General features: G+C 43.4%; 1 long non-coding RNA gene across 1 annotated transcript; it reads left to right on the top strand.

Annotated features, from left to right (window-relative positions):
- The first annotated feature begins 314 nt into the window (after nucleotides 1-314).
- Nucleotides 315-9281, top strand: LOC116236089 (uncharacterized). Its single transcript, XR_004168484.2, has 2 exons — nucleotides 315-506; nucleotides 7077-9281. It is a non-coding gene; the product is annotated as an uncharacterized LOC116236089 (long non-coding RNA).
- The last annotated feature ends 429 nt before the right edge of the window (nucleotides 9282-9710 follow it).

The following is a 9710-nucleotide window of genomic DNA, read 5'->3' on the forward strand; positions in this document are numbered from 1 at the left end:
ATTATATCAGTATCACTGTGGGAAACACATCATTATTGTTAATGAAGGTTTCTTCAGTTTGATTTCAGCCCCAAATTTCTGTTTACATCCTCACATATCATCCAAACCTCACACGTGGGGCTTCCTATGGTTTCATAGACCCAACACCAAAGAGTTTTTCCTCCTTTGGCTACAACCCCAAAAGCAACACTGTGCTATCACATGTGCATCCTGCAGTGCCAGCTCACAGCCTTGGGACATGAAGGACAGGTTGCTAAATGTTGCTGCTCACATATGCAGAAAAGTCCCCAAGGGGAGTCCCAGGAAACCCATGCACCCACAGCTGTGCAGGCAGGGTGTACTCATGGTGCTTAGCAGCCCACGTCCCCACAGCTGCCTCTCATCAAGGCTCCTTGAAAGACTCAGAGCCCTCCAGCAGGAACCCTGACCACATCTACATTAGAAACAGAGCTCCTGACCAGCTGGAACAGACTCCTTTTGGAATACCAGACAGGAATAAGTGACAGGTAGGATTCCATTTGCCCATGATCTGAATGAGTCCTGAAATAACACTTGTCCTTCTAGGGTGTACTTACTGCGGTGTTTCCTGTCTGTATTGCTGAGGCTTGCAGCCCTCCTGTATTATTTATCCTTCCTTGCAGGCAGCTACAACACCCTCAACTTTGGGATGAGCTGCATTCACAGTGCTATTAATGCTCCATTGCAGTCATTACTATAGATGTTAATTAACACTCTGCCTAAGTATTAGCCCTGTGGTGATCTGCTGGAAACTCTGTCCACCTCAGCAGGCTGTAGCTCACTGTTGCTTGTTGTTCACCCTGCTGACATCCTGTCTTCCCTCCTTGAGCTACTTCTGAGGTATAGGTGAGTCCACTGCTCAGAAGCTAGGAAATGCGATCAGAAGAAATTCCTCTATCAAAGAAAATAGTAAAGCTTTATATTGCATGTAAATACATGGCTGATGGTTGGACTTGATGATTTTAGTGGTCTTTTTCAACAGTAACAATGCTACAATACTGTGTATGATCACAAAGTGGGCACACCACAGCCAAGTATGGAGGCAATGGGATCTCCTGGACAGCACTTGGGTTCTCTCTTTCTCCACCCAGAGCTCCACAAGCCCTTCTGGCCTTGCTCCAGGCTGGCAGCTCCCTTGCAAGTGGTTCCCAGCCAAGACCCATGAGTCCTTCTGAGAGAAAGTGCTTCTAAAGTTCTTGTTCCCTGTTGGTAGCCAGCCTTCTTTGTTTTCAGATAAATGAGTTTACTATTGCTCATACTAAAACAAATATTGTTTGCTCCTGCGCTATACACAGCAGTCTGGATTGCTGAGCAAATGACTCCTTGCTGTTTGTCACCTGGAAGGGTGACTGTGGGGTGACAGCCACTGCTGCTGGCGGGCACACTGTGGGGCCCTGCCAGTTGGAGGGACCTTCTTCCCCAGTACAGGAAACTGGCAATGCTTTCCTCCCTCACCACCCACCAGCAGACTGGCAAATACAACTTGCTGGGTTCCCTAGCTGCATTGTGGACACACAGGTTTCTTGAGATATCTTTACAGAAATCTGGAAGTAGAGGCTGAGAAGTGAGATGATACAGCCTGGGGATGATACAAAAACATTCAACTTGCTGAAATGAAGCTACACAGAGCTAAAGCTGATTGCAAAGAGTAGAGGGTGATCACATAATGCCGAGTGGGTGAATTTTAAAATGGCAAAGATGAAATTCAGTATCTGTAGTTTCAAGATAATACACAGGGGGAAAAAATAACCTTAACATTATGTATAAAATGAGGGCCTCTGCATGTGCTGTGAGCATCAGGAAGGGGGTTGAGGAGTCAGAATGTTCCCTGAAAGCAACTCCTCACCACTCAGCATTGTCCCTCTGTGTTCAGCACTAGTGAGGCTGCAACTTGGGTGTTGTGTTCAGTTCTGAATTCTTCACTGCCAGAAAGATATCGAGGAGCATGTCCAGAGAAGGGTAGTGGAATTGTGAAGGGTCTACAGCATGAGTCTTATGGGGAATGGCTGAGAGAGCTGGGATTGTTCAGTCTAGAGAAGAGACAGCTCAGGGAAGGTCTTATTTTCTCTACAGTACCCAGAGAGGGGTTATGGTGAGGTGGGAGTCAGCCTCTTCTCCCTGCTAAGAGTGATAGGATGGGAAGTGATGGCCTTAAGTTGAGGTTGGATATAGGAATAATCATAATATAATATCAGGTTGGATATTAGGAACAATTTCTTCTCCAAAGGAGATGTGCTGGCACAGGCTGCCCGGGGAGGTGGTGGGGTTACCATCCCTGGAGGTGTTCATGGAATGTGGAGATGCAGCATTGAGAGATGTGGGTAGAGGACAGTATTGGTGATGGGTGGATGGCTGGACTAGATAATCTTTGTATCCAACCTTAATCATTCTGTGATAGGTCTAAAAATGAATCTAGTCTTAGGAAATTTTCAGAAAAGAGTGGCGAACAGAGCAGAAGCAATCACCACATCACCCTTCTAATCCACTCTGATACCTCTTGCAGAATGCAGCCAGTACAGGTGCCTTTCCTTTTCTTCATTTGCCTTCCTTCTTTACTTAAAGATAATGTGTATTGGAAGAAGCATAAAAGCTGATACTATCAGTGTAGCCAATGGAAATTTGGAAAAGAAGGAGATTGAACATTGGTATTAATGAAACTTGTTGGTTGTAGTTATTCAGGGGTAAAGAATGAGAACTCACCATGAAGAGATTAGCAGGATCTTACAGTTCAAAATGAATGGACAAAAAAAATGTCATTAAAATCAAGGTAGATATCCCCAAACAGATGTAATGGGAACACACAAATCTAATTTCAAATACATGTTTTGCTGTGTTAACTGTTACCCCACAGAGAGAATATACCAAGGTTATCACAGAGAAATGTCTGGAAATGTCATCATGGTGTTTGGCAGAGATCAGAAAAGCAAGGAAGATAGCTGAGGAAGGAATACAGAGCAAAACAGAAAAAAAGATGAGGTCATCATAAAACCCCACATCCCATTCTGATGTCCTGTCTGAAAAGCAAAGAGCAGAGCTGGAAACAGCAGAGCAGAGCACCAAGATGTGTGGCAGCAGCTCAGGGAACAACAGCCGTGCAAGGAAAGATTAGGATTATGGATCTCATAATGTTGAGGAGATACAGTAGAAGTCCATAAAATCAGAAATGATGTAAGGAAGGTGATCAAGGATGAACTGCTTGCTATTTCTCACTACACAGGAACTGGCAAGCTCCCGGCTGCAGTGGGCCTTGGGTGTAAAACCAACAATAGGAAGAACTTCTCCACACGATATATATACATACATAAATACATACACATTGAAAACTGTAGAACATGGTTCCACAAAATGCTGCAGGATATAAATGGGCTTAGAATGAGATTAGACAACTTCATGAAGGGCAGGAGCACTTGTGGCTGTGAAGCACAATCTTGTGGTTGCAAATATTGTTTGAGAAGCTGAGAAGCACCATTGTATTGCAGCTCCAGCACATTTCTGCCCCTGGTTCAAGTGACTGAACAGGCATTCTTAGATTTCTATAAGCTGTTTAACATTCTACATATATATATATATATGTTATAAAAAATATTAATTGTAAGCTTATGATTTCTGGTATATTCTTAGCCTTTGATAGAGAAAGCAAATGCTATTTTAGGACATACTGTGAAGAAGGCACTTTGCCAAGACAAGCCTTTGGTGCAGACTGTCTTCTTTCATCTGGTATCAGGGCTTTCTGCATTCCAGTATTTCCACAATTTTTAGTGTCATCTACAAAGTTTATGATTAACAATTCATAGTTTCTTCTTTCATCGCTGTTAAAACTTTCAAATTCGTGCATGGCCAGGAACCAATCCCTTAGGGCTCTCGAGTCCCACAGTCCTCATTCACCATTACGCTGCCAAACTGCCGTCAAAACCATCAGAGAGCCACCACCCGATCCGCTTAATTTTTAGCATGTTTATTTGTATGTTTCTGATTTATTAAGGAGCATGTTTGGCATCAGTCTATTAAAAGCTTTCTTGTTGGTGGTATTAATAGACTATTACTTTTTATAATTGAACTTGTCAGCTATTCAAAGATATGTCATATTAGCTTGGTATTTTCCATAAACTCAGTGGGGGTGAGTTATATTTTCCAGTTTTAATTCTTCACTCAATTGCTGCATCACTCATTCCGTTCTTTGGCTGTGGTGAGCTGTCAGGGTGTGGGTGCCTACTTGTTGTATGCTTCCTCACCTGCTCAAACAATATCAGTTATGTAACTTTGTTCCCAAACTGAAGATGGACACCGATTGTCTGGAAAGCTTCCTGGCTGGCCCATATGTAGTTCTCAAATGTAAATTATCTAAGCTACAGATTTAAAAATGGTTCTATGCAATGCCTTTCGTGATCAACGAGAGTTAATTATGTCTCACCATCATTTAACATGACAGTGTCATCTATCTTTTCCTCTGAAGTTGGAGGATGATGATTAATAAAAAATTGTGCTTTTACAATTTCCTCATTTCTAGTAATAGACCAATATTACTGTTAGGATTGTTTTCATTCCAAATACACTTACAAAAAAAGGCTTTAAAAATTAATTATGTTAGGCATGGCTTTCTTGTCTCATCCTGACTGATTCTTCTTTTTAAAAAATGATGAAGATTAGTCAGGATCTTGGGTTCATCTGTACTGAATCTCAAATTTGTTTGGCTTGTGATTATCTTCCGGCGATGAAAAAATACTGCTCAACCCAACTGAAATGATGATTTGAAATAAATATGAAATTGAGAAAAAGGTGCAAATGAGTCAGTGCTGGTGAGAACTTTCTCCCACTTCTGACTGTAGGTCTGTTTTTTTTTTTTTTTTTTTTTAAATCCTCCCTACAATTCTATCATATCAAGGAATTGTGTGTGCAGTTTAGTAAATTCATTAGTTGGCTCTGGAAATGGAGTCAGGGAAGGGTGAATAGGGTGAATGCAGATGCAGGTACACATCCAAGAGTTGTCCCTACAGGAGACAATCAGAAGGGTTGAGGCAGATGGATACTGCCACAAAAGGGATCAGAAATGGAGCCAAGCAGAGGCTGGGTATCTCAAAGTCTATGAGCTAAACTAGAAACATGAGGAAGTCTCCAGTGGTCAGAAAGGTAAATGTAGAGCTGGGGCTGGCTGGAGGATGTGGAGGTGAGCCACAACTCCTTGAGGAGGTGGGAGCTGGGCGGTGGTGGCACCGGGGACCATCCCTGGTGTCCCCAGTGTGCAGTGCCGTCCATCACAGCCCTGGCAAGGGAAGGCAGCTAGCGTGGCTGAGATGCATCTTACGTCTCATTTACCCTTGTGATTTCCTTGCACAAATTCTTCTGAATCTCAAATCTTAGCCCAGATGACATGTTTAAGCCTTTCAGCAAATCCATCCTGCCATTTTGCATTTTGCCTTGGCATAAAAAAATTAGAGGCATGTCATACAGCTTTCCATCATAAAATTTTGCAGAGGCATAACAAATTACGTTAGAAGGAAATGGCTCAGTCAGTTTAAATTAAGACATCGTGCTTTTTTAATACTGATGACCTAAAGACTTCAAATTTTCAGGTAACTTGAGAATTCAAGAAATTGAGTTTATTAGCCTCTCTATAATATTGATGATAGATTTGGCTTTCCTTTCACTTAAGTTACTGTATTAAATAATATTGATGTTTATCATTCCGAAGATAGTCTTAGGAATTTGCTCTATGAAATTAGTAGAAATTTTGCTCTTGAGTTCGATGGGCTCAAGGTTTTATCCATAGCAATTAGCAGTCATTCTACTGTGTAAGATGGCTCCCTGAAGGTCTGCAGGGCATGGCATAATTATAACAGATTGTGCAATCAGGCTGTCAGGACATGCAACCAGAAAGGAGAACCATGGCTCCCCCTCTTTCTTAATTTTAAAATAAGATATTCCTCAAGAAGAACAGTAAATGTAAATGATCACATTTTAGTTACAAATGTCTAAAGTGTAAGCTAATGATTAGGATGAGTTACAGGGAAGGATTCAACAAAACATTGTGTCTGAAAATATTTACAAGCAATATTTCCTCGCTAATGAGGGAGAAGCGATGTTTGGCTGAGGCTGCCAGGCCATTCTGTAGTGAGAGTGGAGTACTCTCTCTAGAAAGAGAAAAAAGAGGGAGAAGAGATGAGGACAGACAGAGCATAGGATGAAGTCAGATTGGAACCAGACTTAAGGGCACTATTTAGAAAGTCATTACAAAGGTCGCCAAGCCCGAGATCCACTTGGCTCCCTCCTTCCAACTGTTGGTGAAGTTGCTGGAATTCCTTATGCTTGTTTCCTGTGCTTGCTTCTGTGGCCCAGGTTTAGAGAGAGTGTGAGTTCAGCAGCATCCCCCAGAAAGAGCAAACCCACGTGTGTGCGCTCTGGGTAGGCAGTGAGAAAGGAGCACCGCATCCTTGGTCCACAAAGCTCCAAGAAAAAAAGCATTGCATGGGAATCTGGAAGGAAGAGAAAAAAGTCCAGAGTGCTGTGATGATATACTTTAACAACGCTATTATTTATATATTTCATGGATTTATATAAATAATCATAAATGTGCAGTTGGTGTAGGTCTCTTGGGTAAAGGCATAAGCAGGCAGGTTTATAAAATGGCTTTATGTGCCAGGGTAATTGTAATGGCTCCTTCTGTCAGGTAAACACATAATTAGGATGTTTTCAAATAAATGTATTATGCACATGATTGAAGCCAATCCCGGCTGCAGTATAAATATTATGCTTTTTTTTTTTTTTTTTTAAGTTGTATAATTACACATCTACCCATGGAGCTCCTCGCCTGATAGGCATCTATTTATGCAACACCACACTGTGGCGTTTCCACAGGTGCTGGAGCAGATACTTGCTGAACGCACAGACTGCCTGATTTTCAAACTGCAATATCTCAGCTTTCTCTCAAAATACCAATTCTGCCTCAACCCCTTTTTGCCTAATTGCTTCTTAGATTTATCGTTTAATTAAAACTGTTCCTGGGTTATACAAACAACAAATCCCACTAATGTGTGTTTTTCCTCCGTACAAATTATTTTCAGAGGGGTGATGCATCTTCACATTTTGAAAGGATTGCTCCCTTCTCGGCGGGGCTGTCACTGCCGAGCGTGGCCTCGTGGTGGGAGCTGCGAGGTGAGGGTTTGGATGGCAGCGTGACGCAGCTGTATCTGCAGAGCCACGATGGCACCACTCAATGCCGTTCAAAAGACCGATGTGCTCTTCCAGCCAACACTGCGTGCTCTTCTTTGCTTGGAGCACGTGGGCAGTCTGTACAAAGCCCAAACCCTGCTCAAGTCCCACACCTGGAGAATGCCCCAGGGAAATGCTCGTGTTTCGGCAGCACGACCACCCCTCAGAAAGAAATGGTGTTTGGGAACAAACCTGCATTTGGATGGTTTTGTAAAAGGAGTGCTGAAAAAAAAAAACCAAGGAAAGCTTTCCTGCAAAGAGCATATGCTGCAGCTTCCTGAAACAAGAGCCCGGCTCTGGTGAGGATTCTGGCAGTTTAGAGCCTTTCAATATTAAAAGACTCTCTAGCAGATTAGAGTGGCATAATAAAAGCTAATAAAAATGAAACTGGACAAATTCAGTGAAGAAATTAAGACATACGTCTTTAACAACAATAGAATTAATCACTGAACAGTAGAATTAAGACACTGGAATGGGCTCCAAAGGGATGTGGCAAATGCACCTGAAGCTGCAGCCCCTGAGCACAGAGCTTCACCCCACCTGGCCTCCCACTGCTGCCCCTTTCCCTACTGAGAGATGGGAAAAACAGAGGAAGGAAACAAATTGCTCTCCTGCACCAAGGTTCTCTCTGCTTTTGTCTCTCAGATGCAATGTATAAAATGATGAAGTACATCCCAGCTCGCCTGCACGCTGGCTGTGCTGTGCCCCACTGGTAATGCAAGCAGCTACTTGAATTTACAGCTGCGTCACATGGCCGGAGCGGAATGCAGCAGCCAGGGCAAGCACTGCATACAGCTGGAACTACTGACACACATCTTAACCTAGGGAAGGCTTTTATTGGGCATGAAGCGGCATCTTTTACACTAGGATGTATTTTTACATATAATTTAGGCCAGCATAAAATCTCACTGTTGTAGAATGAAATTTCCATTGCTCACTAGGAAATCCTTCCCTGCTGCGGGAAGCAGCCCACCGGCCCTGGACTAAGTTGTATGTAAAAGCTCAGGGCTTTAAATCAGATATGCCTTCCATCAGGGAAGGGAAAGACTGGCCTCAGGGAGCAGGTCCCAGCTCCTGGGTGTCTGGGAAGGAGCTGGAAAGGAGAAGGGGCTCATCTCCCTACCCTGCATTTGCTGCAGCTTCTCTGCCCTTCTTTGCAGAACTGTTCTGATCAGTTCAGATTACTCTAAGCCAGCTCCTGAGATGGCACAGGATGTACGGTGCCACAGGAATGCCTGGGGATCTGTCTTGTACAACTGTGGTAAAGATCATTTTGTGTCTTAGGAGATTTTGAGTAGAGGTTTTGAGTTTTGAATACCAAGGTGAGCTGCAATAATTTAGGGTTCTTTACTTGCCTTTAGAAATTGCGTGTTTTATTACATCGCTCTACCTCGAAAGCTGTTGTCCCTTTTGTATTCATCTCAGAATTGAAGGATGGGGAGAGTGCTGGTTAAATCAAATGTGAATGTGATGGCCACAGTGCTTTCTTTCAGTCTCTTTTGTGGTGTTCTTCATGTAATTAAAATACAAAGCAGAAATTAGTGAAAACAAAACAACTCTTGAAGAAGATAGCTTCCTGCTAATATCCCATGGAAACAAAAACAGAAAAAAACACAGGATGATGGTTTTCTGGATTTGTGAATCCTGGAAGGTACCAGAACTATTTGGAGTGAACCAGAACAGGCACCCATGCAGCCCTATGAGCTGCTGCAGCCCTGCACGGTGCGGGAGAAGGAGCAAAAAACAGCAAGGGCTGTGAGGGCTGTGCTGCTCTCAGCCTGACCACTATGAGTTAAAGACACAAAGCAGAAGGCAAAATAGTGCTGGATTCTTTTAGTCATTATGTCATTATACACAACAACACCAAGTATCCTTGGTATCAGAGGAATGCAGTGCTCAGATAACAGAAAAATTGTGAAAGTCGTGTCAACAAAGCTCATTTGGGGGATAGAGGAATGAGGGTTGTGTGTGACACCCTTGGCCTTTCAGCCACAGCCAAATCTCACGCACTGAAACACCACCAAAACACAACAAAGCCACAGCACAGCAGGCCCAACTCTCCTTCTTGAGAGAGAATGGAAAAGGAGAACAAATCACCCAGCCAGACATCCATCACATCACTTCATGCATGACTGAGAGGTGCTCAGAGACGATAGCGAGGAGCCCAGGCCAGGAACCTGCACAGCGCGGGCTCAGCAAGCGACGTGCTGCAGTTGTTAAAAAGACCTGAGGATGGGAAATGTGGGGTAGGGAAACAGAAATGTGGGTGAGCTCTGCCTGCCTGTGGAAGGTCAGCTTTGAGGCGAGCTGTGAGCTTGCTGCTGGGGTGGGCTGTCCTTTGGAGCAAAGTCTGCACAGTGTTTATTGCCCTGTCCTCACCCACTTTACAGCTCTTACGCTTGTGAACAGTTGTCTTCAAAGCTGGGATGCATTTTTCAGGAACAGGTTTCCACATCCATTGCTATGAACACTCTAATGAGAGCAGT

The sequence above is a fragment of the Phasianus colchicus genome, chromosome 9, assembly GCF_987193195.1.
Source record: "Phasianus colchicus chromosome 9, bPhaCol1.hap1.1, whole genome shotgun sequence".
NCBI classification, from domain to species: Eukaryota; Metazoa; Chordata; class Aves; order Galliformes; family Phasianidae; genus Phasianus; species Phasianus colchicus.